The 26,838-nt window shown below is 38.6% G+C and overlaps 1 long non-coding RNA gene across 1 annotated transcript; it reads right to left on the bottom strand.

The window, feature by feature from the left end:
* Window positions 1-941: 941 nt before the first annotated feature.
* LOC111092383 lies at window positions 942-18,590 on the bottom strand. Its single transcript, XR_005378178.1, has 3 exons — window positions 18,313-18,590; window positions 17,105-17,173; window positions 942-1,591 (listed from the first exon to the last, which is right to left on the bottom strand). It is a non-coding gene; the product is annotated as an uncharacterized LOC111092383 (long non-coding RNA).
* Between the last annotated feature and the right edge of the window lie 8,248 nt (window positions 18,591-26,838).

Below are 26,838 nucleotides of genomic sequence, written 5' to 3' on the forward strand. Positions count from 1 at the left end.
TGTTTTGCCAAAGTGGAGCTATAGGGCTTTGCACAATTATCCCAGCAGTGTGTAAAAATATGCCCCCCAGGTCACCTGAGTGAGTGGTTCAGTCTATTAAGCATCTGCCTTTGCTTCAGGTCATGATCCCAGGGTCTTGAGATCAAGCCCTGCATCAGGATCCCCGCTCAGTGAGGAGTCTGCTTCTTCCTCTCCCTGTGTCCCTCTCTACACTCGTTCTCTCGCTCTCAAATAAATAAATAAAATCTTTTTTAAAAAGTGCCCCAAAGCACTATTTTTATCTTTGATTTCAACTCTTCATCTGAAGCTGCCTTGGGTCTCCAACCTTGTAGCTTCTGATCTCTTTTCTTCCCTCACATGAAACCTAGGGTTTGTCATCATTTGTATTTGACATTGTCTTTTGAGAAAGTGTGGGTTATTTTGGTTCTACCATCTTCTTTACCCTTGAGTAACCTTCCAAGGCCTAACCAGAAATCTTGAAATCTCCCTCATCCATGGTTATGGCACCAGCAAAATCTGAACCCAATCAGCCTTTGGTGGCTCATTTTAAAAGAGCTTTGGCAACGTCAAGCTACTCTCAGTGACCCTCTGTAAATATTCATAGGCAGGGATCTTTCTGATAATTTATTATGAATAGAAATTGTTCCCCCTCAGTTTCAAGTTGTCATCTATTAGGCAGTCCTGGTATTTCATTTTAATGTAAAAAAAGATCACTTAGTGATATACTCTGATAATTCCTGAAATCTGTCACCTATCACAGGACAGCAGTATTGGCCGTCCTCCAAAACTTCCCTGAGGCAAAGCACAATCAGAAAAGAAGGTAAATATTCTAAGAAAAGGAGGTGGATTTTCATGGTGAACAACACTGAATCATACATTACAAAATGTTAATATAATTAGCAGCCTCTTTATCAACTTATCTGCATCATGGGTGTGTGGAAGGGTATTGACAATGGAAGGCCTTGCTTTTCTTCATGATTTAAATTGCCTGTATAATTCACGAACAAAAAGTAAAGCAGGGACCAGAGCAGAGGTATGGGTTGGTTATGCAGGTCATCGGTAATGGGTTTAAATGCATTCTTTCTTCCCGCCCCTGGCCTGCCCATGTGTCAGGTGCACAGAGTTGATTGGTTTAGAGTTCACTTTCACTCTGATTTTACATCAAATGTGTAACAGCACTTTGTAACCATTAAGTGTTTGGCTTAGCTATTAAATATTAAAGTTCCACTGATTGCTAAACCCATAATTAAAAGAGGAAGGAAACCCATAATGTTACAGATGTTTTCCCATTTGGTAATCATGCGGTGAGAGTAACATGAATATAGATACAGTAGCTGTTTGGTATGAATGGGACCTGCTGAGAAGACCCAGAGACAATAAAGAAAAGCAGTTGAGATGTGTTGATTGTTAGCAGAAGAAGAGAAGGCCCACATGCGTGTAGGAGTGTGGATAATAGAGGGAAGGTAATGCAGGGCTGTCCCCTTAGATGTTGGTAACTGGAAGCAGTGTGCTGGATGCAGAAGCAGTTCAGGATTCAGTTCTGTTTGCTGGGGGGCGTTGGGCATGTCTTTCAGAGCTTCACTCTTCTCATCTGTAAAATAAGGATACTGCCTGCCTTATAAAACTGACATGAGAACTCAAGGAGGTGATGGGTATAAAAGTTTTAGCAGTTGGCGATTGTAGCTAATATCATTTCCTTTGTCTGTAAGCTGCATGAGAACATGGACTTTGCCCTCTTTATTGCCATGCTTTGGCCCAAAAGATGTAATATACAAATATATGTAAATATAGATATATACACACATATATATGATGAATAAAAGGATATATCTATCTTATAATGGACTCTCAACAAACATGCACTGAAATAATGAGTTTAAGAAGAGTCATAAATGAATAGAAATGAGGAACTTGAAAGAAAAAAATATATTGAAAAGATTGGTTTATGAGAAAAACATTAAGAAAATTCTGGTTAGGTAACAGGGAACATGTATGTGAAAAGGTCAACTCCAGGGCAGGGCACACATGTCTCAAATGATCATATAGGATTAGCAGAAATAACTGTCTTGGAGGAAAGCATTATCTCAGGAAATGATTTTGACATTACATCTTTTTAGACTGTGGAACAATGTTCTGCAATGAAGGTAAGGGACCATTCTTGCTGGAGAATGGTTAACGTTGTAGGGATATGTAATCCCACCACTGCACTAGGCTCAGCAAACTGACTCCACCAGATTGCATTCTGCCTCTGACTCCAGCTCTCTGATAATCTAGAGGCAGAAAAAGGTTAGACTTTTCTTCCAAGAGCCCTAGAGATATGGAATCTCAAACAAGGGTTTTGGCCCTATACCTACATATGTTTGTTTTGAAAGCATGACATAGTCAAGTTCCATGATGCTGTGTCTGTAGGCTCATAGTTGGCTGCTTTTAGAACAACCCCCAGCATTTTGCAGCTGGCTCTGCATGCTGACCATTTCAAGGCACCCTGAACAATCACCCATTCTGGTTTGACTCTTCTAGTCTTTTAAGACGTGTTTTGAGAGGAACAAACAGCTCTACTTCAAACTCATCTAAAGAGAGGTTATGGCATTTTAAGACATTGTAGACCAAGTATGAGATAAAAAAGGCATTATTGAAGGTATTCAGGTCAATGCTGTAGCTTTGAGTAGGGTGCTAGGATGCATATTTTCACAAGACCAAGATTTCAATAAAAGGGTTAATGTGTAATTATGATCAAAGTCCAAGTGATATGCTATTCTGGGGTATCTGCAGACTGCTTTTTGCTGGGGTACACATAGTATTACTCAGTGCACATTAAATATTAGGTTATATAGTGCTTAAGGCAAAACAAAGTGAAATTACTTGCATTTTGTTGAAAAATGAGTCACTAAAGACTCCAGGAATTGGAGTCTAGACAGAGTGAGTGAATAAGCCAGGCAATGGAAGGGCCAATCATTGCAATTGATCCTGACAGCTTTGCCTACATCAATCTGCACTGCTCAGTGAGGCCATGGAAATGACCAGATCAGAAGGGCAGCTTCCCTCATGTCTCTAGGTGGGTCCTTAAGTCCATGTACCTGCAGTAAAACCACTGAAAGAGGAAATGCAGCATAAACAGCAGAGCAGCACTTTTGACATAGCACCTTGAACAGTGATGCTCCCGAGGAGCAGGGTTGAAGGCAAATGTCAGCTGGCTCCAGAATTTCTATTTAATGATTTTTATGGGGATTGATCTGCCCACAGATCAATTGCCAATTATTTATTTCACGGTTAACCCAAACTCACTGGGGACCCATTGTTTCTCTTCTGGTGTAAAGGCAAGTTCTTTTCAGAAGTAGTATTCAACTTCATTATGGGTTAAATAGGCATTTAGGAATAGGTTTGGAAATTTAATCACCATGTAGGATGTCCTTCCCATGGGAAATATGTTCCAACTTCCAAATGACCAACAGAGATGCCACTCTTCAGAGTAGTAGGTTACTTGCCCCTGCACTAATTTTCAGCAGAACACATAACTAAATATAAACATGCAGTTTGCAAAAGGTCATGGTTGCGATCACTTCTAGATTCTTGATTTCATTAAGTAAATATTTGATCCCTTTTCATTTTGTGGTGCTAAGCTCTGTATAAATTGTTTTTATTGACATTTCTTTATTTTTTGAAAAAAATATTTATTTATTTGAGAGAGAGAGTAGTCACAGAGGGAGAAGCAGACGCCCCGCTGAGCAGGGAGCCCAATGCAGTACTTGATCCCAGGACCTTGAGATCATGACCTGAGTGGAAGGCTGGTACTTAACTGACTAAGCCACTCAGGCACTCCCATATTGACATTTCTAAGTTAATTTTTAAGAAAAGCTCTTTACTGTACTAATATCATAAAGTATCCATATTTTGCAAAACAAATCTGAATGACGTAATAGTAGAGAACCAACAAACAATGTGGCTTTCACTAGAAGCAGAAATACACTTAAGCTAAAATCTTAATTGTCAAAAGTCGTCTGATCTGAGGCGCCCACCATGCTTCACTGACCCACAGATCTCATTGACCTTCTCTACCCACACCACAAAAATCATTGTTACCCTTTCATTATTAGTTTAGGGGTGCTTTATTGCCAAAGGATTCTTAGGTGGTATGGGAGGAGGTAAATTTACCCTATGTAACATAACCAACAGTGCCTGTCCTCCCAACTCAGGAGGAAATCAAATGATGTATATGCATGAACCTTGTATGTTTTCAAGTGTTTTTAAAGCCCACACATCTTTGGAGAGCAAATAATTAAATAGCAAAATCAAGCCACTCTTTGTAGGGAAAATTTCTTATTTTATGACATAGGAAATAACAGTGATAATAACTTCCAGGCAACAAAACAGTTTTGGTTATTGTTTTGTCTTTGCTTTTTTTTGCTTTACTCTTTTTTTTTTTTTTTTTTTTTGTAGCTTTCAACCTAAAAGTTACTTTCTGTCCTTTAAAAGCTAGAGGCAGGCATATATATATGTGTATGTGTATATATATATTATATGTGTTTGCATATATATGCATATATGTATATATATATGTGTGTATACCAGTTGCCTGAATTTTCTGGAAAATAAAGCCTAAACCAAAACTTATGTGATCACACTTTATTGAAGAGTTAATCCTAGGAAAACAAGAGTTAGGAAGAAGTGGAGTGAGGAAGGAAGGAGTGTGAGCAAGAAGAAGGGACCGTGTTTCTGAGATGCTTGGCCTCATGATGAATTGATTGTTTAGTGCCATAGCAAGCTCTGGAAAGAATACATGACACTGCTCCCTGTCTCACCAATTTCTCCAGGGGTTTCTAAGTCCAGTTGGTTGAAACTTGCCTTCTGTAGTATATTAATACTATAATACCCTTTAGTTTTTGGATCCACACCCATATGCACTTTGTAGCAACAGAGGAGTACTCGGGTGCTTACGTGGCCTGGGTGTACGATGAGTCACCCACACAGCACTAAGGATGTGTCTCAGGGTCCTGGATCCATAGAAGAAAGAGCAGCAGCAACCAAGCTCCATGACTCCAAGAAACACCAAGGAAGTGTATGGGTCTGGGGTGAAGCCCAAACCATACATAATAAAACAGAGCATAGAAGAAAGCCACTTTAGATAATCTCTGCTGCCACTTTTGCTAAGTGCAGTTTTGAGAAGGGAGGACATTTCTGGTTCTTACACTGCAGAGAGTTGTATAGAAACCAACAGTAATGGAAATAATTAGAGGTATAGAGTTGATCAAAACTTGACCTCTAATGACCACTTTGAGTAGCTGCCACAGAGAGAGTAAGCTTTTTCTGCAAAGCAGTGTTTCAGACATGATAGGAGGGAAAGAACTTGATACAAAGCAGTGTGACAGGAAGAAGTATGCAGGAAAGATGAACCAGTGATGTAGAAACAAAAATCCCAAAGAGTAAGATAAGATGAATCAAGCTTCATCAGGCCTTATAGCCCCAATTAATTGAAACATTGTGTTGATTTTTTGTTATTTATATATAATTTATTCATGCAACAGATATTTACTGAGAAGCAACTGCAGGTCAGGTTCTATTCTATACTGCAGTTTCTGCCGTGTTGACATTCAGACTCCAGTGGAGGAAGACAGATGGTAGCATGTCAGAGGGTGGTGAATGCCATGGAGAATGATAAAGCAGGACAAGGGAGAGGGGGTGTGTGTGGCAGAGTGGCAGGAGTGCTATTTGGTACAGGACAGTCAAGGAAAACCTCTGTGAGAGGCAACATCTGAGCAGAGACCTGAAGAAGAGAAAGGAGTGAGCTGGGTATCTGGAGGAAGAGCCATCCCTGAAGAGAGAGGACAGAATGCAAAAGCCAGGAGAGGCCAGCAGGTGTTGTTGAGGAATATACATCTACCTGATGAATACATATTTTTCCAAGTAAACAACATGGTAAACTGCATATAGTTTATTCAGTATTCTCATCAGATATTCTCAATTTTACTGACATCGTAAATGTCAGAATATCCTATCATTCAAAAGAGTTACCCAAAAATGGGAAAACCAATTGACAATTGCAGTCATGATCCTGGCATCCAGAACTCAGTAACACTAATGATGCATATAGAATCATCTGGGAAGGTAGGAAGAACTTGCTCACGGACAAATGTGACACCCAGCTAAGTGTACATGGCAGATGGGTCCTGAAGGGACAGGTCACCAGACCAGCAGAGTGCAAAGTTGAATCAGGAAGAAAGAAAAGTTCTACCTGTGGTTGACAGCTCTGAGCCTGAGGACCTGTTTTGAGGATGCTTTGTTTGGCCTAAGGTTAATAACAGTTGATAAACTGTTGAATGTTTTTTTTAAAATTGAGTCAAGATGCCTTCAGGTCATGTGTGTACTGTTTTTGCAGTCAGCTGTAGTGAGGCTGCAGATGCAGGGTATACCAGCATGACGTTTCAAATCATGCCAAACCTACATCTTTCCAAGAAAGAAAGAATGCTCAACATGTGAAAATAAGTCATAAGGCAGAAATCCAGATAATTCACACACATGCACAGAACCAAAATGGGGTATGAGCAGTGTAGAAGAACCACTGCACTACATCTGTATTTTCTTGGAGGTCTGGGCTATTTTTCAAGGTTTACAACTGGGCTATAAAAGTGTATTTTTGACATTTTAAGTCCCAGGCTGAGAACAAATTTTGATTTTTAAATTCAAACTTATCATTCCAAAACTCATTCTGGCACCTTTTTGGGACTTGATGAATTGTTTCAAAGATGTTTATTGCTTTTAAGTCTCTATTTTATTGTCAAGTTTGTAATACATAAACTGCTTTGAATTTTGTTAGGATAGTGATTAGACAGTGACGTGACTTTAAAACAGAAAACAGGGAATCCCTGGGTGGCGCAGCGGTTTGGCGCCTGCCTTTGGCCCAGGGCGCGATCCTGGAGACCCGGGATCGAATCCCACATCAGGCTCCCGGTGCATGGAGCCTGCTTCTCCCTCTGCCTGTTGTGTCTCTGCCTCTCTCTCTCTCTCTCTCTGTATGACTATCATAAATAAAAAAAAAAAAAAAAAAATGTTTAAAAAAAAAAATAAATAAAACAGAAAACAAAAAGATTTAACTGGATTAGGAGAAAAGGATAGTACATTTTATGTAGTTACTCTGTTACTAAGAATTAAAATATGCCTCCTCTGGATATGTATTTGCATCATGTAACATAATAAGAGAGCTCCAAAAATATCACTGTGTTCTTTGCAAGAAAGGGCAACAATTTGTTCTGTATCAACAGCAACATTGTCTATTTCAAACAGCTTTCAGCTGGGATCTCTAAATTCTGCACAAATATTATCCAAACCACCTAATACCATAAATGTTGCCATGGTTGGTCATTGATTAGAGCAGTAGGTTGAGAGCTAGTTACTCTTGAAGTTGACTCAATTTCTTCTGACCCAAAGTCAAGTGGCTTAGAATATCCAGGTGCCTCTCAGGCCAAGAGCCTCCTTAAACAGCCAAACTCATTGTCAGGTACTTGAAGATCTTTAAAAAAAGTCAGTCTTGTGTGAGACTTGCTACATCCTATACAACTGTACAATTTGATACATCCTAGGATTTTAGGATTCTGATTGCAACTTATAAAAATCAGCCCACAGAAAATAGATATGGGCAACTTATTATACATAACCAGAGACCTTCACAGAACAGAAAGAAAGACAAGCATGCAGCCACACCTCAGAAGGAATGGGGCAACTGGCAGGCCACTGGGAACCTACACATGGTCTCATTCAGATTCTGATCTCTGCTTCTCTTCATGTCTATCCCTAATCGTTGTCTTTCTCTTAAAACCTATTTTTCTGCTCCTTTATTTACATGGCATAATGTGGCCATTCTCAACTGCCATGTTTATATGTTTTAATTTTTGCTTCCCCAAAAGTGATGACATCTGTTCCTCTATCTCAGTTATCTATTGCTGTATAACCAATTACCTTAAAGTTAGTGACTTTTATTACCTTGCTTACTTCATTTATTTATTTATTGCATTTATTATCCTATAGTTTTTGTGGGGGAGGAAACAAGGTGTGGCTCAGCTGAGTGCCTTCTCCTCAAAATCCCACACAAGGCTGCAATTGAAATGTTGATTAGGGCAGCAGTCTTATGGAAAGGTTTCACTGAAGGAGATTTGCTCCTAAATTCAGTTCCTTAGAGATTGTTGGCCACACTGGCTATTGACTTCTTATAATTCCTTGCAACACGGGCCTTGCCTTAGAGTGACTCACAGTATGTCAGCTGGTTTCTATCAGAAGGAGCGAGAAGAGGAGAGCCAAGATAGTAGTTGCTGTCTTTTTATAACCTAACTTCAGAGGTGACATTCCATCACTTTTTCCTATTATATTTGGTAGAAGTGAGATACTAGGTTTAGTCCACACTCAAGAAAAGAGGGCATAAATTCTAGTATACAGGGAACGCAGAGGGCCTTTATAGAGGATGCCTATCACATCCTCTCTGTCTTTGTCTCCTAATTCCAAATCCATTGGCAAAGGCCTTTCACTGACCTAACTTGCGTCCGATGCCTGTAGTTGTCTCAGCTAGCTGTAGAAAGAGTGTAGACCCATGGTATATGTGGTACACATGGTGGAGGCAGTAGTATTGCAAGACAGAGGAGGGACCATTATGGAAAAGGAAGACAGTTAAAGGGTTTGAACCTGAGTAAAATACTCCAAAATATCACTACCACCAACTTTCTTAACCATTCTTTCTTAATGGAAATAAAAACTTTCCTAGCAGATTATTCATCTCCCAAAGGACTAAAGTTCTGTACATACAGATTTTCTGAATAATTCAGATTCTTGAAGCCCTTAATCCTAAATTATTATGTAACTAAGGCTAATGTGCTTTTTAAATGATTCACAATATGTGCCATTATCCTTTTTTAAAATTTGTTTTTATTCATTGAATTTTGATAAAATATATATAACATACAATTTACTACTTTCACCATTCTTAGCCATATAGTTCAGTGGTGTTAGGTACACTCTCAATGTTGTACGACCCTTGCCACCATCCATCTCAAGAACTTTTTTCATCTTCCAAAACTGAAACTTGATACCCATTAAACTTATTAATCTCACATTTCCCTTTCCCCTTCGCCTGCAGCAATCACTATTCTATGTTCTGTCTCTGATTCTGATTGCTCTAGGAAACTCAAATGAGTGGAATCACAGAGTATTTGTCTTCTTGTGACTGGCTTCTTTTATTTAGCATAATGCCCTTACCAAAGATTCATCCATTTGGTAGCATGTCTCAGAATTTTCTTCCTTTTTATGGCTTAATAATCTTCCACTGTATCTGTATTCCACATTTTCTTCATCCATTCATTCACTGATGGGCAGACACTTGGGTTGGTCCACCTTTTGGCTATTGTGAATAATACTACTAAGAACACTGGTATACAAATATCTGTTTGAGTCCCTGCTTTCAGTTCCTTGGGGTATATGCTCAGAAGTGAAATTACTGAATCATAGTAATTCTATTTTTAACTTCTTGAGGAATTGCCATCATGTCTCCCATTGAAGCTGTGCCATTTTATACTCCCACCAGATGAGCACAAAGATTCTGATTTCTCTATATCCTTACCAATGCTTATTTTCTGGTTTTTGTTTTTGTTTTAATAATAACCATCCTAGAAGATGAAAGGGGGTATCTCATTGTGGTTTTGATACACATTTCTTTAATGATTAATGATGTTGAGCTTCTTTTCATGATATTTTGCCATTTGTATATCTTTGGAGAAATATCTATTCAAGCCCTTTGTCCATTTTAATTTGTCTGTTTTGTTGTTGTTGTTGTTGTTGAGTTGTAAGTGTTCTTTATATAGTCTGGATATTAACCCTTTATTAGATGTATGACTTGAAAACATTTTCTCCCATTCTGTGTGTTGTCTTTTCACTCTGTTGATAGTCTCCATTTTAAATTTTGAGATAGTCCAGTTTATTTTTCTTTTGTTGCCTGTGCTTTTGGTGTCATGTAGAAGAGATTATTACCAAATCTAATGTCATGAAGCCTTTCTTCTATTTTCTTTTCCAAAGAGTTTTATAGTCTTAGTTCTTAGATTTAGATCTCTGATCCTCTCTAGCCTTTGTAGGCATAATCTGATGAGCCTAGGAAGTTGGTATTAAATTTTGACTGACATTTCTGTTTATGGTTAAGTAAACATCCATCTTTTATGTTCTTAACTTAGAAAAAGGAAAACATTGTCTACACTTCTGTACTCATTATGACATTTGAGAATCCCAAAGATTTGCAAAAACTTAATATTACTAAATTCTCTAATTATCTCCCAAGGTGTCTCAGACTGTAATTTATTTATTTTTATTTTTTAAAAGATTTATTTATTCATGAAAGAGAGAGAGAGGGCACAGAGACACAGGCAGAGGGAGAAGCAGGCTCCATACAGGGAGCCTGACATGGGACTCGATCCTGGGTCTCCAGGATCATGCTCTGGGCTGAAGGCAGTGCTAAACCACTGAGCCACCCAGGCTGCCCTCAGACAGTAATTTAAGAGACTATTATGCTATACCAGAAAATCTGAACTCTGACATGATTTAATAGATGGACTTAAAAGCTTTTGAAAAGGCTGATTAGAGTGTTGTTTTCAGGTCATGATTCCTAAATATGTTTATGATAAATGTTAAGTGTGCTTAATGATCTTGATTTACCATTATAGTTTTAGTGCTCTATATGACATACAGTACGTATCTAAAATCTTTAGATCGTTGTCCATTTCTTTTGCCTTCCCCTTTCTAACTCTGGGTTTGTATTTATGATGCATTTAGGATACAAATATCCTCATCTGTACCATAGGTGTTTGTCACCACACCCAAGTGTCCCACATATGTTCTTTCTACAGTCACCAGCAAGGAAAGAAAAACATTTTCTTATAAAACAAAGTGCTTGTTGCACAGGTTAACACTGGAAGCCTCTGGTGAAGCCCCTTTATTTACATATCCCTCTCTAAGCACCTGGTAGCTGTTGCTACAGGAGTCCCTAGAAACTCCATAGGTAAGTAGATGAGTTATGAAAATGCTGACTTTTATGATACATTTAAGGTGCTGGAAAATACCAATTTGATCCAAACTAATTCAGGTTATTATTTGGCTAGAGTCAAACATTTGGAAAGGGTCACCAAATGGTTTTAGTATCCAAACCTTCTGGTAGGTCACCCAGAGCTAGAGTAACTTGTTGCTCCTTTGGCCTTTCCAATTTGATTCCCCAAGCTTGGCTGGAGCTGGGAGGGAATGAAGTATGAAACTTCCAGGAGGAACAGGAGACAGCATTCAATGGCAGAAGCGTTGCCTAGGCTGCCGCACCTCATCCAGCTTACCATCCCATGCCTTTCTGTCCCAACCTATACTATTATCATCCCATGTTAGGTAGGGTAGGCTAACGGAAAAACAGACTCAAAGTGCAACAGCTCAATATAAGAGAAGTTTTTTTTCGCTCTATTTCTCTCTTACAAGCCCAGATTCATCCTAAATGAAAATATGTTCTGTGTTCTAGAATATTTTCATGGGAACCTAGAGATCATTTATCATGGATATGAAATTAGTAGAAGCAAATGCTCTTGGCAATGGGCTTAAGTTATTTCTTTGTTGAGGGATATCAGACAAAGGTTTGAGTTTAGGCATAACAGCTCAAATCAGCCTATACATGAAAGAGGAGGAGGAGGGGCAGGATGGCGGAAGAGGAGGGTCCCCAAATCACCTGTCTCCACCAAATTACTTAGAAAACCTTCAAATTATCCTGAAAATCTATGAATTCGGCCTGAGAATTAAAGAGAGAACACCTGGAATGCTACAGTGAGAAGAGTTCGCGCTTCTCTCAAGGTAGGAAGACGGGGAAAAAGAAATAAAGACACAAAAGGCCTCCAAGGGGGAGGGGCCCAGGAGGAGCCGGGCCGAGGCCGGGGCGAGTGTCCCCAGGACAGGAGAGCCCCGTCCCGGAGGAGCAGGAGCTGCACCGACCTTCCCGGGCGGAAAGGGGCTCCAGGGAGGTGGAGCAGGACCCAGGAGGGCGGGGATGGCCTCGGGCTCCCGGGGACACTAACAGGCACCTGCGCCCCGGGAGAGTGCGCCGAGCTCCCTAAGGGCTGCAGCGCACACGGCGGGACCCGGAGCGGCTATGGGGGCTCGGGGGCGGCTCCGCGGAGGGGGCTGCGGGGCGGGAGCAGCTCGGGGGGCTCGGGGGCGGCTCCGCGGAGGGGGCTGCGGGGCGGGAGCAGCTTGGGGGGGGCTCGGGGGCGGCTCCGCGGAGGGGGCTGCAGGGCCGGAGCACGAATCCACCAGCGCAGGCCCCGAGCACAGGGCGCCGGGACACAGCCCAGGATCCGGCCTACCCCCGGGACAGGCAGAGGCCGGGAGGGCCCAGGACAGCGAGGACGCTCCTGCCCCGAGCTGAGCAGATCAGCGGCCCCACCCGGAGCCTCCAGGCCCTGCAGACCGAGAGCTCTGGAGCTACTGCGGGGGCTGACTCCAGGGCTCCAGAGCTGGCCCCGCCACTGGGGCTGTTCCTCCTGGGGCCTCACGGGGTAAACAACCCCACTGAGCCCTGCACCAGGCAGGGGCACAGCAGCTCCCCCAAGTGCTCACACCTGAGAATCAGCACAGCAGGCCCCTCCCCCAGAAGACCAGCTAGACGGACAAGTTCCAGGGGAAGCCAAGGGACTTAAAGTACACAGAATCAGAGGATACTCCCCTGTGGGTTTTTTGTTTTTTTGTTTTGTTTTGTTTTGCTTTGCTTTTTGATTTGTTTGCTTCCCCCACCCCTTTTTTCCCGTTCTTTTTCTTTCTCTTTTTCTTTTTTTCTAACTTTTTTTTTCTCTTTCTCTTTTCTTTCCTTCTTTCTCTCCTCTCTTTTTCTCCTTTTCCCAATACAACTTGCTTTTGGCCACTCTGCACTGAGCAAAATGACTAGAAGGAAAACCTCACCTCAAAAGAAAGAATCAGAAACAGTCCTCTCTCCCACAGAGTTACAAAATCTGGATTACAATTCAATGTCAGAAAGCCAATTCAGAAGCACTATTATACAGCTACTGGTGGCTCTAGAAAAAAGTATAAAGGACTCAAGAGACTTCATGACTGCAGAATTTAGAGCTAATCAGGCAGAAATTAAAAATCAATTGAATGAGATGCAATCCAAACTGGAAGTCCTAACGACGAGGGTTAACAAGGTTGAAGAACGAGTGAGTGACATAGAAGACAAGTTGATGGCAAAGAGGGAAACTGAGGAAAAAGAGACAAACAATTAAAAGACCATGAAGATAGATTAAGGGAAATAAACGACAGCCTGAGGAAGAAAAACCTACGTTTAATTGGTGTTCCCGAGGGCGCCGAAGGGGACAGAGGGCCAGAATATGTATTTGAACAAATTCTAGCTGAAAACTTTCCTAACCTGGGAAGGGAAACAGGCATTCAGATCCAGGAAATAGAGAGATCACCCCCCCCCCCCCACAATCAATAAAAGCCGTTCAACACCTCGACATTTAATAGTGAAGCTTGCAAATTCCAAAGATAAAGAGAAGATCCTTAAAGCAGCAAGAGACAAGAAATCCCTGACTTTTATGGGGAGGGGTATTAGGGTAACAGCAGACCTCTCCACAAAGACCTGGCAGGCCAGAAAGGGCTGGCAGGATATATCCAGGGTCCTAAATGAGAAGAACATGCAACCAAGAATACTTTATCCAGCAAGGCTCTCATTCAAAATAGAAGGAGAGATAAAGAGCTTCCAAGACAGGCAGGAACTGAAAGAATATGTGACCTCCAAACCAGCTCTGCAAGAAATTTTAAGGGGGACTCTTAAAATTCCCCTTTAAGAAGAAGTTCAGTGGAACATCCACAAAAACAAGGACTGAATAGATATCATGATGACACTAAACTCATATCTCTCAATAGTAACTCTGAATGTGAACGGGCTTAATGACCCCATCAAAAGGCGCAGGGTTTCAGACTGGATAAAAAAGCAGGACCCATCTATTTGCTGTCTACAAGAGACTCATTTGAGACAGAAGGACACCTACAGCCTGAAAATAAAAGGTTGGAGAACCATTTACCATTCGAATGGTCCTCAAAAGAAAGCAGGGGTAGCCATCCTTATATCAGATAAACTAAAATTTACCCCGAAGACTGTAGTGAGAGATGAAGAGGGACACTATATCATACTTTAAAGGATCTATTCAACAAGAGGACTTAACAATCCTTCAATATGTATGCCCCGAATGTGGGAGCTGCCAAATATATAAATCAATTATAACCAAAGTGAAGAAATACTTAGATAATAATACACTTATAGTTGGTGACTTCAATCTAGCTCTTCCTACCCTCGATAGGTCTTCTAAGCACAACATCTCCAAAGAAACGAGAGCTTTAAATGATACACTGGACCAGATGGATTTCACAGATATCTACAGAACTTTACATCCAAACTCAACTGAATACACATTCTTCTCAAGTGCACATGGAACTTTCTCCAGAATAGACCACATACTGGGTCACAAATCGGGTCTGAACCGATACCAAAAGATTGGGATCGTCCCCTGCATATTCTCAGACCATAATGCCTTGAAATTAGAACTAAATCACAACAAGAAGTTTGGAAGGACCTCAAACACGTGGAGGTTAAGGACCATCCTGCTAAAAGATGAAAGGGTCAACCAGGAAATTACGGAAGAATTAAAAAGATTCATGGAAACTACTGAGAATGAAGATACAACCGTTCAAAATCTTTGGGATGCAGCAAAAGCAGTCCTAAGGGGGAAATACATCGCAATACAAGCATCCATTCAAAAACTGGAAAGAACTCAAATACAAAAGCTAACATGAAAGAGGAAGCTTTATTTAAGATTCCTTTTACCATTTTCCAGTTTTTTCATTATATTTATATCCATAAATTCATTTGTATAAGCTCTCACTATAGGAATGAAAATATTTAAGTTTTTCAGCTTAAATAGTTCATTAGGATTTTAGCCTGCAACATTTTCACAGACAACTCATTAGTTCTGATGATTTCACACTGTTCTGTACAGCTGTGTCATGACAATGTGGGTGCAGTGAAATATTAGGGTTAAGCTGGGCCATCCATTATGAATTCCTGTTTCAGCTGCTTATTGATGCCATCCCTAAAATAAATGAATAAACCTCTGACATTCCATTGTTTGATAACATACTCAAAATTATTCTTTAAAGAAAGTAAAAATGCTGCTCAGTTCTGCTCAGTTACAATTATTTTTCCCCTAAGAATGGTGAATTGGTGGAAAAGAGTTCAGTGTGGTACATGTAGACTTCTAGAGAACACTCACTCATCTTTCCTATGAATTCAGATTAATCAAATAGCCTGAAATACAGGTCAGTTAGGTCTGCTTAAGGCTTCCTTTTAGATTTTGACAAAATTGTCCTAATTCCAAAACAGTGAGAATAGAGTCAACAGGAGAGTAAAAAAGAGTTAGTGGCTGATCACTTTGCATCTTCACAGGGTATGGAAAGCTCTCTGAAGAGCCCAGTAACAGACAAGATTAAGATGAAGGCTATAAAAATATTTAGAGATGGGACTAATATTCGAAAGATTCAGATTAAAAGCATAACTTTGAAATTAAAAGAAACTTTAAAATTTCTACTTTGGTTTCTTATCAGGATATAGGAAACCATGAAAAAAAAAAAAAAGGATATAGGAAAACATGATCTCCTTGAAACTAGAGCAAATTGGTCACAAGGAACCATCCGGATGAGATGAAATGATGGGTACCTAAACTGCCCTCTAAGACAAGTGGAAGTTGGAAGCACCAGATCCAGGCAAGGATTCCAGGTCACATTTCGAGGGGAGGTGAGATTAATCTACCAGCTACAGGGCATGAGGAAGCAGAGATCCAACAAGAGCTCAGCAATTCTGCCCAAAGAAGGTAGCCTGGTTAGGCTGGGGAGAAAGGCAGATTCCAGGACTCTGGGATCAGGAGAACCCCTGAGGGAGATCTGTGCTGAACTCCCTCAGGCACTTGAGTGAAGTCCCTGTGACCTCAGTCCTGGGCTGTAAGAAGCCTGCAAGCCTCTGAGCTGCTTCAGACAAGGACTGCAATGACAAGGACAGAATAAATGGGATTTGAAAGTTGTAACCACAGAATTAACTAATTCCATTTTAGACACAGCAAAAAGCCAAGTCTGGCTCTGCCATTAACCAGCTATGGCTTTTTGAGAAATTGACTTATTTTTTCTGATCCTTAGTTTCCTCATTTATAAAATGGGGCTCAGAATTTAGTGGAAGCCCTCATGTCTGACACAATTAGGGCCAGTACGTGGTTGGTTAATTAAAAACAAACAAAACAAAAAAACAAAAAAACAAAAAACAAACAAAAAACCTCAGCTCAAGAGTGGAGTTTTAAGGAGGAATAGGTATTTACCTGCAATATTTTTTAAAACACAGAAAAGTGCATTTATTACCCAATATTTTGGTGCAGGATTAAGGCATTTTTCTGATTAAAGTTAGAGTCCTTCCTTTCTTGCAAAAGCAACATATATGATGAATTGTCAACTATCTTGTATCTTTGTTTTTAAATGGACTGAAATCTTACAGTTTAGTTTAAGTGCACAATCATTCCAGATCCTTATTCCCACTCACATTATCTCCACTCTATTTATTTTTTAGTTTTTTACAGTTGTCTGGCCTGTGACAAATCTAATTACAATTTTTGTTTTGTTTTGTTTTAGTTGGCTTGCCTTTAAACTGAGTCGTTTTAGATTACTCAACTTAGTTTTCATAGAAACAGCAGCTTTCTTTCATTTTCACTCTTTTTCATTGATATGTTAACTATTTCATTAGATTACCTAATTATAGTTGTAACTGGTTTGTAAACTGATGCAACTGGTGTTTGGCAAGCAAACAACTCACACGGTGAGAGCAGAAGCCAGTGAGCATACAGAACAGCCTCCCAGCTGGCTACAGACATTCGTTGGCATATGGAGAGAAGGAAGAACATCAGTCATTTCAGTGTCTGGTAAGTGAAGATATGTTAAGAGTGCTTCTAATGAACTTCATAAAATTATCATGGGGATTACAGGAAAAGTTGATGTTGAAGGCTTGTCAAATGGCTATACTCACTAGAAGCTGGTTTCCTTCTTTTCCTTCAAAAGCCTCCAGAGCACAGTGCCTTGAAGAATGACAATCCCTCTGCAAGCAAGTCAACTCAGTAATTAGATGCTTCAAATAATTAATAATAATAATAGTAATAATAATAATAAATAATTAGATACTCAAGACTGTAATATAAAATTTCAATTCCTTTCTGCCTCCTACTCCATTGTTTTAAGCGCATCAGTCTCTCTCAAAGTTATGGATGGTCTTCTTTCCCCATGCTCCAGGGCCATCTTATTCAAGCTTGATATCCATGGCTTTGGCAAGGCACAACTTTCTGTTCAGGCTGAACTGGTGAAGCACTAATGTCAGGCTTCCAGAACAAATAACTGGGAAGGTTGCTCTTTAAAGTTTAATGGTATTTGGAGTTCCACATGATTCTAATCTAGGCCTATGGGGTATTTATAGGGTGCTTTTGATGTTCTATCATGTTTGACAATACAGTTTTCAAAAAATCAAATAGGATAAAGTATCCACCCATGAGTTGGGTATCAAAGATTATATTGGGGAGAAGTTGTGCACTCTGTTTGCCAATTATTTTGCTTTAGAAGGCAGCTTCCATGTTGGTAGAACAAAAGAAAGCCAATGTAAGGTAGGCAGTGTGCTTCCTATTTCTGAGGAGTCTAATTTTTCATTCTTTGGCTCAGCAGGGTAGGGGCTACACATACTCCTAAATGCCCCTTCCATTTTTCCAAGGAAACTTCTCCAATATGTTTATGTCTGGACAAAGGGAAAGAAATATTAAGAGCCACATACAACTGCCTATCATTTGTCTAGGTACTTAGAAAAGATAAAGTTTTGTTCTACCACTCAAGTGAATCATATTAGAGAACTTGGTATGGCTTAGTCAGAAAACTCTATTTCTCAGCATATTTTCCTGGTCACATATTGAGGGCTATTGCTTCTCTGGTTCTTTGCACAGATTTGGTTGCTCTGCAAAAGGCCTAAAACTTTGTGTGAGCTCCTTCTGATGGCCCACCTCAGCCATAGAGAGATTCATTACACAGAAGAAAGGAGCAGCCAGTGAGTACCTGTTTTTCCTCTTCTAGGCCATTAAAGGAGACTAGTAACCAACCCAAAGTCAGCATCTTTTCCCTTGAATGAGAAAGAAACTATCCCACCCATAGTCTCTGAGATGTGATTCAGCATGAATAAAGAGTAAAAGAGTTTCTTACAAATATGTCACTTCCATAAGGTGTCAGCAAGAGTTTGATATATTGCTCTCTGGGCATAAGCAAGCCCTCACTGTAGAAGACTTCACAGACTTTTCCGGAAAAAGCATTTAAATGGCTGAGTGGGGAAAGAAGAGAAGAGAAAGAAGAAGAAGAGAAAGAAGAGAAGAGAAGAGAAGAGAAGAGAAGAGAAGAGAAGAGAAGAGAAGAGAAGAGAAGAGAAAAGAAAAGAAAAGGAAAGAAAAGAGTGTATTTAGGCCTCAGGTACAAACTTCATTTTTGACATCATTTTGCATATATCTGGTTGGGGTCAAGTTTAGAACTTGGGAGTATGAGGTCATGCATTCAACCCCACGGCTTCTCTCCATGGTTTTGACTGTGAGCTCACAAAATGAAGCTGTGGGTCACTGGATGGAATCCCTATAGTAGCACTTTGCAAAATTTGTGGTATTTAAAATACATAGCAAAAACATGTGATAATTTTGTGAAGAATGGCTTCTGAGTAAGAAAATAGGATCTTCTGAGTAATCCTTAACTTCAACAGGAGAAACCCATTATTTCTTGACTCAAGTTCATCTTCTTTAGATGATGCTACTTAGTTTTGGGGAGCTAGATCACCTTAATCTAAAGAAGACCCTTTTAATAATGAAACCAAGAAATTAAGGATTGCTCAAAAAGAAATAAAAAATTTAAAGATCCAGGAGAAACTACTATGGTCTCAGCTTTACATGGCTTAATTATCTTCTCTCCAGACTTGTCCAGCAAAAGGCTACTTTTGAGTCTCAAAGCACCTCAGGCATTTATGGATATGCTCTGTTCCCTGAAACTCGTGTAACAACAGACATATAGAAACAAATCTGATGACCTCAAAATGGTCTGGGTTTAAAAATTGGTCAGCTATTCATTGTAGTAAATTCACTTTTGTTCTCTTTTACCTGCAGTTAGTAAAAAAATTTATTGTGGTAATAATGGCACATGTTCTATCCTGCATGTCCACAATATTGAATTAGAAAACTTGATTGAATTAGAAAAGTGAAGAATTGTGATGTTTTGGATCATAAAAACTGCCAGATAACTGCAATTGTAACATTTTGGAGAGGAATTGGCAGAAAGGAACTTTATACTGCAGATCTCCCCATGTGAACTCTGAGTTATGCAGAAAATCTCCCAACCCATTTTTAACAAAACCTATAGCCAATCTGAAACATGTCTAATTTTGGATAACTTAAAACTACTAGATGGTTAATACTTCTGTTCTCAACCTGCTATCCTAAAATAAGGGTTCCTTTATTTCAAAAGATTATTTTTAAATTAGTTCTTGGCACTCTGAGATTTGCCATTTTTGAGTTTGTAGTTTGAAGTAACTGCTACTTCTTTTTACAAACTTTTCCTGCAATGAAATAAAATGTACCCAGGGGGCAGTTGGGACTCCTCTCCTCTTCCAACCAGAAAAGTTGATGATATAGATAGCTTTATTGTTTAATTATATGTTAAATATTGAAGCCTTTTTGGCATCTTTAGTATTAAATTATTATATAAACCTTAAACATAGAGGAACTAGACCTTCTGTAACTGCAGGTTGGAATATGATGTCCTTTATTCTGTCTGGTATTCATTATGAATTTATTATTTTCAAATATGGTATTATTATTTATAAGTGTATTAGAATAAAGCTGGATGTTTTGATAAACTCTCACTTTGTCTTTTCAGCTGGTGTCTTCCTGTAGCATGTGAGATGTATATGCAATGAACAGAATTCTCTCTGTAATACATGGTTAAATTGGTGGGATTCTTGGGTGGCTCAGTGGTTGAGCATCTGCCTTCAGCTCAGGAGTGATCCTGGGGTCCTGGGATCGAGACCTGCATTGGGCTTTCCTTGAGGATCCTGCTTCTTCCTCTGCCTATGTCTCTGCTTCTCTCTGTGTGTGTCTCATAAATAAATAAAATCTTTAAAAAAAACACACGATTAAATTGGGAACATGATCCATGTTCTTTCTCAATCCTTTCCAGATGCACTCAGTTAACCCCGTTATTTTGCAAACCATGAGTGGGGCTCATCGTTTGCCAAATTCCTCTAAAATTAAGTGTTCTTGGACGTTGGTTAATTACTTGGATGAAGGTGGCAGAAGCAAGTTCTGCAGTGGCCTCTGAGATGCATGGAGACATGAGACAGGCAGTTGGCAGTCAGTTGGAGTCAGTAGGAAACATGGGAAATTACGATTTAGGTGTTCATGAAATACATCTGGGAAATAAAGGCTGATAAGTTCTGCAGTAGGTTATATCAATAACAATCTGAACACCCTTGCTTCGGTGGTTTTGTCAATAATTTCAAGGTATAATTTTATAACTGTTTCTTTTTATTTCATAATACATTTTTCCCCAGTAAACCTTTTTGACAGCAACAAGCTAAAAGAAAAATGAAAGTGCATGTTTAGTTAAAATTAAGTACTGATTTTCTATGTCCCAAGAAAGTAATAATAACTATGTGACTTGCAGAAAATATTTATGAACATTTACCATCCATTATAGGTATCATAATGATACCACTAATGACAAGAGAATCAGAAGATACAAATTTGCTATAGAAGCAGCTATGTATATCAAAAATTGGTACTTATTAAAGAAATGTCCAAGGATGATAATTTAATATGGATAGTAGCAAGAAGTGTGTTTAATTTTTATTACATGATTATTCATTTAGATCAAATGATTGTTCATCTAAATTTATTTTACTTATTTTAGACTCTGGTTTCCTATGCATGAATGAGAAATGAAAGACAGCTGTTTAGTAAGTTGAGCCTGTTATTAGAGGAATTTGGCAAACAATGAAAGATATGAATTTTATATCAGTGTCATCAAATGATTCAAATAGAAAAATCCATCACATTAATTCCAATCATAGCATAATATTTTCAATTTATGCAATCAAAATAAAGCTTCAAATGTTCATTAAAAAGAAGATAAAATACCTACAGTTATTGTAAATTTTATTATAAATTTAGTTAAAACTTATGACATCAAAGATAGAATTATTTGAATATAAATTTTGGTGAAGTGCAGTGTCATGATATAAAGAAAAACAAAGCAGACTAAATTAAGAAACTGATTGGGTTCAATCATATGTGGAATTGGTTCTCATGCACACAATTCAGATGGAAGTACAATTTTTGATAGTCTACCAATTGATGTCAAGTCAAGACTTGTCACAATTTACAAATATTTTTATGAAGAAGCTAATGCTGAAATTAGAAGAAACACTTTAACATGATAGTACATGCTTTTTCTCTTTATGGCCCATCATCTAGTTCAATTGTAAAAATACTGACTTTGAAGATCTACTTTATCAACTTCTTATAACCTCAGAGTGCCATAAAAAAAATGAAGTTTTATTTTGTAAATGAGTTTACCAAATTTTGATTGTGTTTTGTTCAAAATCACTTGGAAACTTTTGATCATAGTATTCAACATACAGAAGAGGGCAAAATGTAGTCTTTCAAGACTTTTAGTTAATTGTAATTGTTGAAAACATAGATCATAAACAAGAGAAAAGCTAAAATTATTACCATAGTAGCAGGGGAAGAACTTCATAAATCAAATCATAAAAGATCAAAAAGTTAAAAGTTTTGACTTGCAATGCAAACAATTTCAAATTAAACAATGGCCATTTTGAATTTCTTGACTTATGGGAAGAATTTTTTGTTGGCATTCCTATTTTTTAATTGGATAAATTTATATTCTAGGCCACAATGGAACGAAATTGGAGATGTGTATGGTTTTGTAGCATTTATGTCTCACAAAACATTCAAAAGAATAAAATTTTGTTTTATGAAAATATTTATCAAAGAAAAGCCTTTGGGATGGGACGAAAAGATACAATGTGTGAAAATACTTGGGCGACACTGTTTACATGCTTCAAGATTAAAAAAAAAATTGAGAATATCTTCTAACAGTAGAATTTGCTCTGAGCTTTTCAGATGCCTCAACATTTGTGGCTCTCTTATTTTCTCAGTTAAATTCCAATATTTAAGACAGAAGATAATCTAATACAGGAGTGCAAGTTTGATGTCCATAGAATTCTCATTTCCTTGTTGGTCCTCTATTTTTCCCTGAAATATATTTGAGTTTTCTCTTTGTCTTTGATATTCTTAAACTTTACCATAATGTGTCCACATGTTGTTTTTCCTGGCTGGCATCTCTAAGCCTCTTTCAGCCTGACGTTTTTCATCTTCCTTCGACTCCAGGAAATTTACTTTCATTTTTTGTTGGATATTTCCTGAACTTTTTAATTTTTTCTTTCCTTTAAAGAATTCTATCTCCTGGATATTGACATTTTTATTTCTATATTCTGCATCCCCTAGCTTTCCCTTCATATTTTATCTCTTTATCATTTCCTGGTGATCTCTGGGATAGTACTGTACCTGCTGATTGAAATATTCTTTTCTTTTGTGGAATTTATGTGACTACTGAACTCGTCTATTGTATTTTTTATATCAACTGTTTATTTTGCTCATGTTTAGTGTTTTCTCTCAACTTTTTAATATTTTCTGTGGCTATAAAGGTGAATAATATATACTACTCTTCTTTTTTTAAGATTTACTTATTTATTTGAGACAGAGAGAGAGAGAGCAGGTGCCCGAAATATACTACTTTTCTAAAGGATTGCATACTTAAAGCCGGTTTTCAAGAAATTCATAGGTTTGATTTAGTACTTTAATCACGAATCTTTAATTCACTTTGTTTTCTCTATTATTCTTCTAATATTTCAGGCTTGAGTGAAACCCTTCTTTTACCAGATGCGGTGGTTTGAATAATGTACCCTCAAAAGATACATTCAAGTGTTAGCCCCCAGTCCCTGTGAATGTGGCCTCGTTTGGAAATGGAGTCTTTACAAATGTGTTTGAGGAGGGCATCCCAAGAATGTGACTTCCAGTTGGTCTGTGAACCTGGAATCTTGCAATCAGAGGCTCTTTACCCTGTCCCCTGTCCTTGGAATGTACATTCTGCTGGACCTTCCCACTGCCGGAAGCCTATCAGGGACACAGCCTCGAGATTGTAATGTGGCATTGAGATCATGTGGACAGTTTATGTTAGAAACTTTCAAGGTTTGGAGGGTGGATGCAGAGATTTCATTTTGCAGCTGCCAAAGGCAAGTTTTTTTTTTTTTTTTAAGATTTTATTTATTTATTCATGAGACACACACACACACACACACACACACACACACACACAGAGGCAGAAACACAGGCAGAGGGAGAAGCAGGCTCCATGCAGGGAGCCCGATACGGGACTCGATCCCGGGTCCCCAGGATCATGCCCTGGGCCGAAGGTGGCACCAAACCACTGAGCCACCTGGGCTGCCCCTCAAGGCAAGTTTTGTATATAAGTTTATAAGTTCCCTTGCTTATTAAACACATCACTGACCAGTCTGGAGAGGTCTGCCTTTTTCTTTGGTCTCTCTCTCTCTCTCTCTCTGACCTTGGGATCTGGACCTGACTTCAGATTATGCCTGAAAAGCTTCTGAGGAGGTTTTGACCCAACAAGATGTAATCAAGTGAAGCTCATCCTGGATTAGAATGGGGCCTAAGATTGAGGACTGATAGTTTATAAGAGAAAAGGGAGAGGGGTTTAGATGCAGAAACACAGAAAAGACACAAGGGAAGAAGGCCATGTGGAGGTGGAGGCAGAGATTGAAACGAGGCACCTATAAACCAGGGATTGCCAGAAGGCACCAGAAACTAGATAGAAGGAGGAAGCATTCTTCCTTAAACACTTCAGTGGCAATACGATCCAACCACTGCCTTAGTTTTGACTTCTAGCCCCCAGAACTCTGAAGGAATAAATTTTTGTTGTGTTGAGCCACCCTTTTGTGGTAAGTTGTTGTGGCAGCCCTAGAAAACTGATACATTATGAAAGGCATTTTTAAGATTTTATTTTTAAGTAATCTCTACACCCAATGTGAGGCTTGAGCTTACAACCCCAAGATCAAGAGTTGCATACTCTACTAGACTGAGACAGCCAGGCGCCCCTGGAAAGCATTTTTTAATAGTCTGAAGCCCTCCTAAGCCATACACAGTGCATGAATTTCAGTAACTTTGCAGATAGTACTCCCTCAGACTTTGTTCCTTTCTCTGTGGAGACAAACTTCACGACCTGCTTAAATCTAACCAAAGTATAGGCTTTGGTTTGCATTAACGTTCTCTTCACACGCCGCATTTCTGCCAGATTAATGCTTATTTTGGTTTTGTTTTTCAGCGTCCTCTGGCTTTCAGAGTGTTGCTGACACTATATCTAAAGGGAGAGGTAGAAACTTGTAAGCTCTTTAGGTAGAATGTGGGCAGTAGGAGGAACTGGCCCAAGCATTAGTTCCTGTGGATGCCCTTAGCATTCAGCTCAGTGCCCATTCTGTACCGCGTGTTAAAGACCCATTGTTTGAATGGAATCAAAGTCAGTAGGGAGTTTTTATACTCATGAGAATCTAAAACTAGATGAGTGTCATTTTATAAATACCCAGGGATGATTTTAGACTTTCAAACTTAACTATGCAATAAGAATTAGTGTTCTTGAGGCACCTGGGTGGCTCAGTCAGTTAAGCATCAGCCTTCAGCTCAGGTCATCTCCAAGTCCTAGGATTGAGCCCCAAGTCAGGCTCCCTGCTTGGTGGGGAGTCTGCTTCTCCCTTTTCCTCTGCCCCTCCCCCATGCATGTGTGTGTGCTCTCTCTCTCAAATGAATAAATAAAATCTCAAAAAAAAAAAAAAGAATTTGTGTTCTTCTAAATGTGTACCACATAGCCACTTCACTGTCTAAAAAAAGGATTTCACAATTTACTACAATTTTTACACATATTACTTGCTCTTCTAAATAACCATGGATTATTCTATTATTACTTACCCCTATCTATGTGTGGAAACAAAGACTCAGCAAGATTTAAATACACAACCAGTCACAGAACCAAAATTCAAGGCCCTGTCCAGTAGAGGATTTCAACAAAACTTTAAGAACTGTGAAAGACTGAAAATGTCATCATCAGCCCTCTGCCACATTTCTGGTATGTATCATGTACCCTGGTTAATGTAGAGAATATTTTGTTTTTCAGTCTCAAAGCTTATCCTTTTCATTTAGTACTATGGAGAAGAGTATACCAACCGTGGACTAACGGTGAGAACTCAAAGTGGGTCATGAGATGTAGCATGTTTTGCAGAAAATGGAAAGTAATCTGCTCAAATTTCTTTGGCATGGCAGCCAAAATGAGACAATCACTTTGGCAGTGATGGATGAGAAAGATTTAAAAGATGTCTTCTTTTAGCGACATTCTTAATAATGTAGATGAGCTGCTGATGTAACTTTAAAGAAATTCAAGAGATAGGAAACCGTAGTGGGAAGAAATATGGGCTCAGCTCTTATCTTGAAAAATGTTCTCTGTTGTGATAAATGCCCACGCCACCATCTCATTGACAACACCAGTTACACATTAGACCCCAACTGTTTGAACTTCTTAAGATTATGGCATCGTTTTGAAATATTTGGTAATATTCTAGGAAAATTCAGTTGAAAAATGGCTTTCCATTTGAATTTTATATAGTTAAAAATACTTTCATACTTGCAAGTTTTAAATTTTTCTGTTCCAAATAAATTTTCTGCTAAAATCCACACCCACAACCTTGCTATTATTGCCTTTCTTAGTGATGATGAGATCAGTAATAAGGAAACTAACAAGATGGCACCAGTACAACATTAAATGATGCAATGAAAATGTGCATGATACATGAACCAAAGAGACAGGGATCTAACCATATTTTACTTGCCTTGAATCTAACCAACCTTGTATTCTATAGCCCACTGTATTATTTTGCATTTCTGTCCATTCTACACAAGTTTTCACATCATTGCATTTTTACTGTGTGCCTTAGAGAATAATTTTAAATGGGATTGAATTTGCTAAGCCCTACTGTCACTTTTCCTGAAAAACGTATATATTTGGAACTATGAAAGTTCAACTGAACCCTTGCTTTTACGGCACATTGTCAGTCATATACTTGTATTATGTCGAGATCTTGACCAGGATTGCTATTTCAGGATTATATTGTACTGAAAAAGAAGAATAAAATCAAATATGTAGAATTTTAAAAATATGTATATTAGAGTGAGGACTTCATCCTGGTCCTGTTTTGTGTTGAGAAAAAATCAAGTTGTTATGCTAGACTATCAAATACATTAATTTGCTGCTTATGTGAAGTTTGAAAAGGAAGAAAATGTAGCAGAAAAGACTTGTGTGAAAAGATGTTGTTAGATATGGTATATGCATTTGAGAAATTCAAGAAATTTATAAAACTAAACATTTATTTTTAATTAACATCATTTGACAAATGGCATTATTTTGATGCAAAAAGGACTTAATATTTCTTTTCCATTTAACAAAGGTTATACAGTGACAAGTCTTATCTGATGACAAGTTTAATATTATTTTTTTAAGATTTTATTTATTTATTTATTTATTTATTTATTTATTATTTATTTATTTGAGAGAGAG

The sequence above is a fragment of the Canis lupus genome, chromosome 25 (genome assembly GCF_011100685.1).
Source record: "Canis lupus familiaris isolate Mischka breed German Shepherd chromosome 25, alternate assembly UU_Cfam_GSD_1.0, whole genome shotgun sequence".
Classification (NCBI taxonomy): Eukaryota; Metazoa; Chordata; class Mammalia; order Carnivora; family Canidae; genus Canis; species Canis lupus.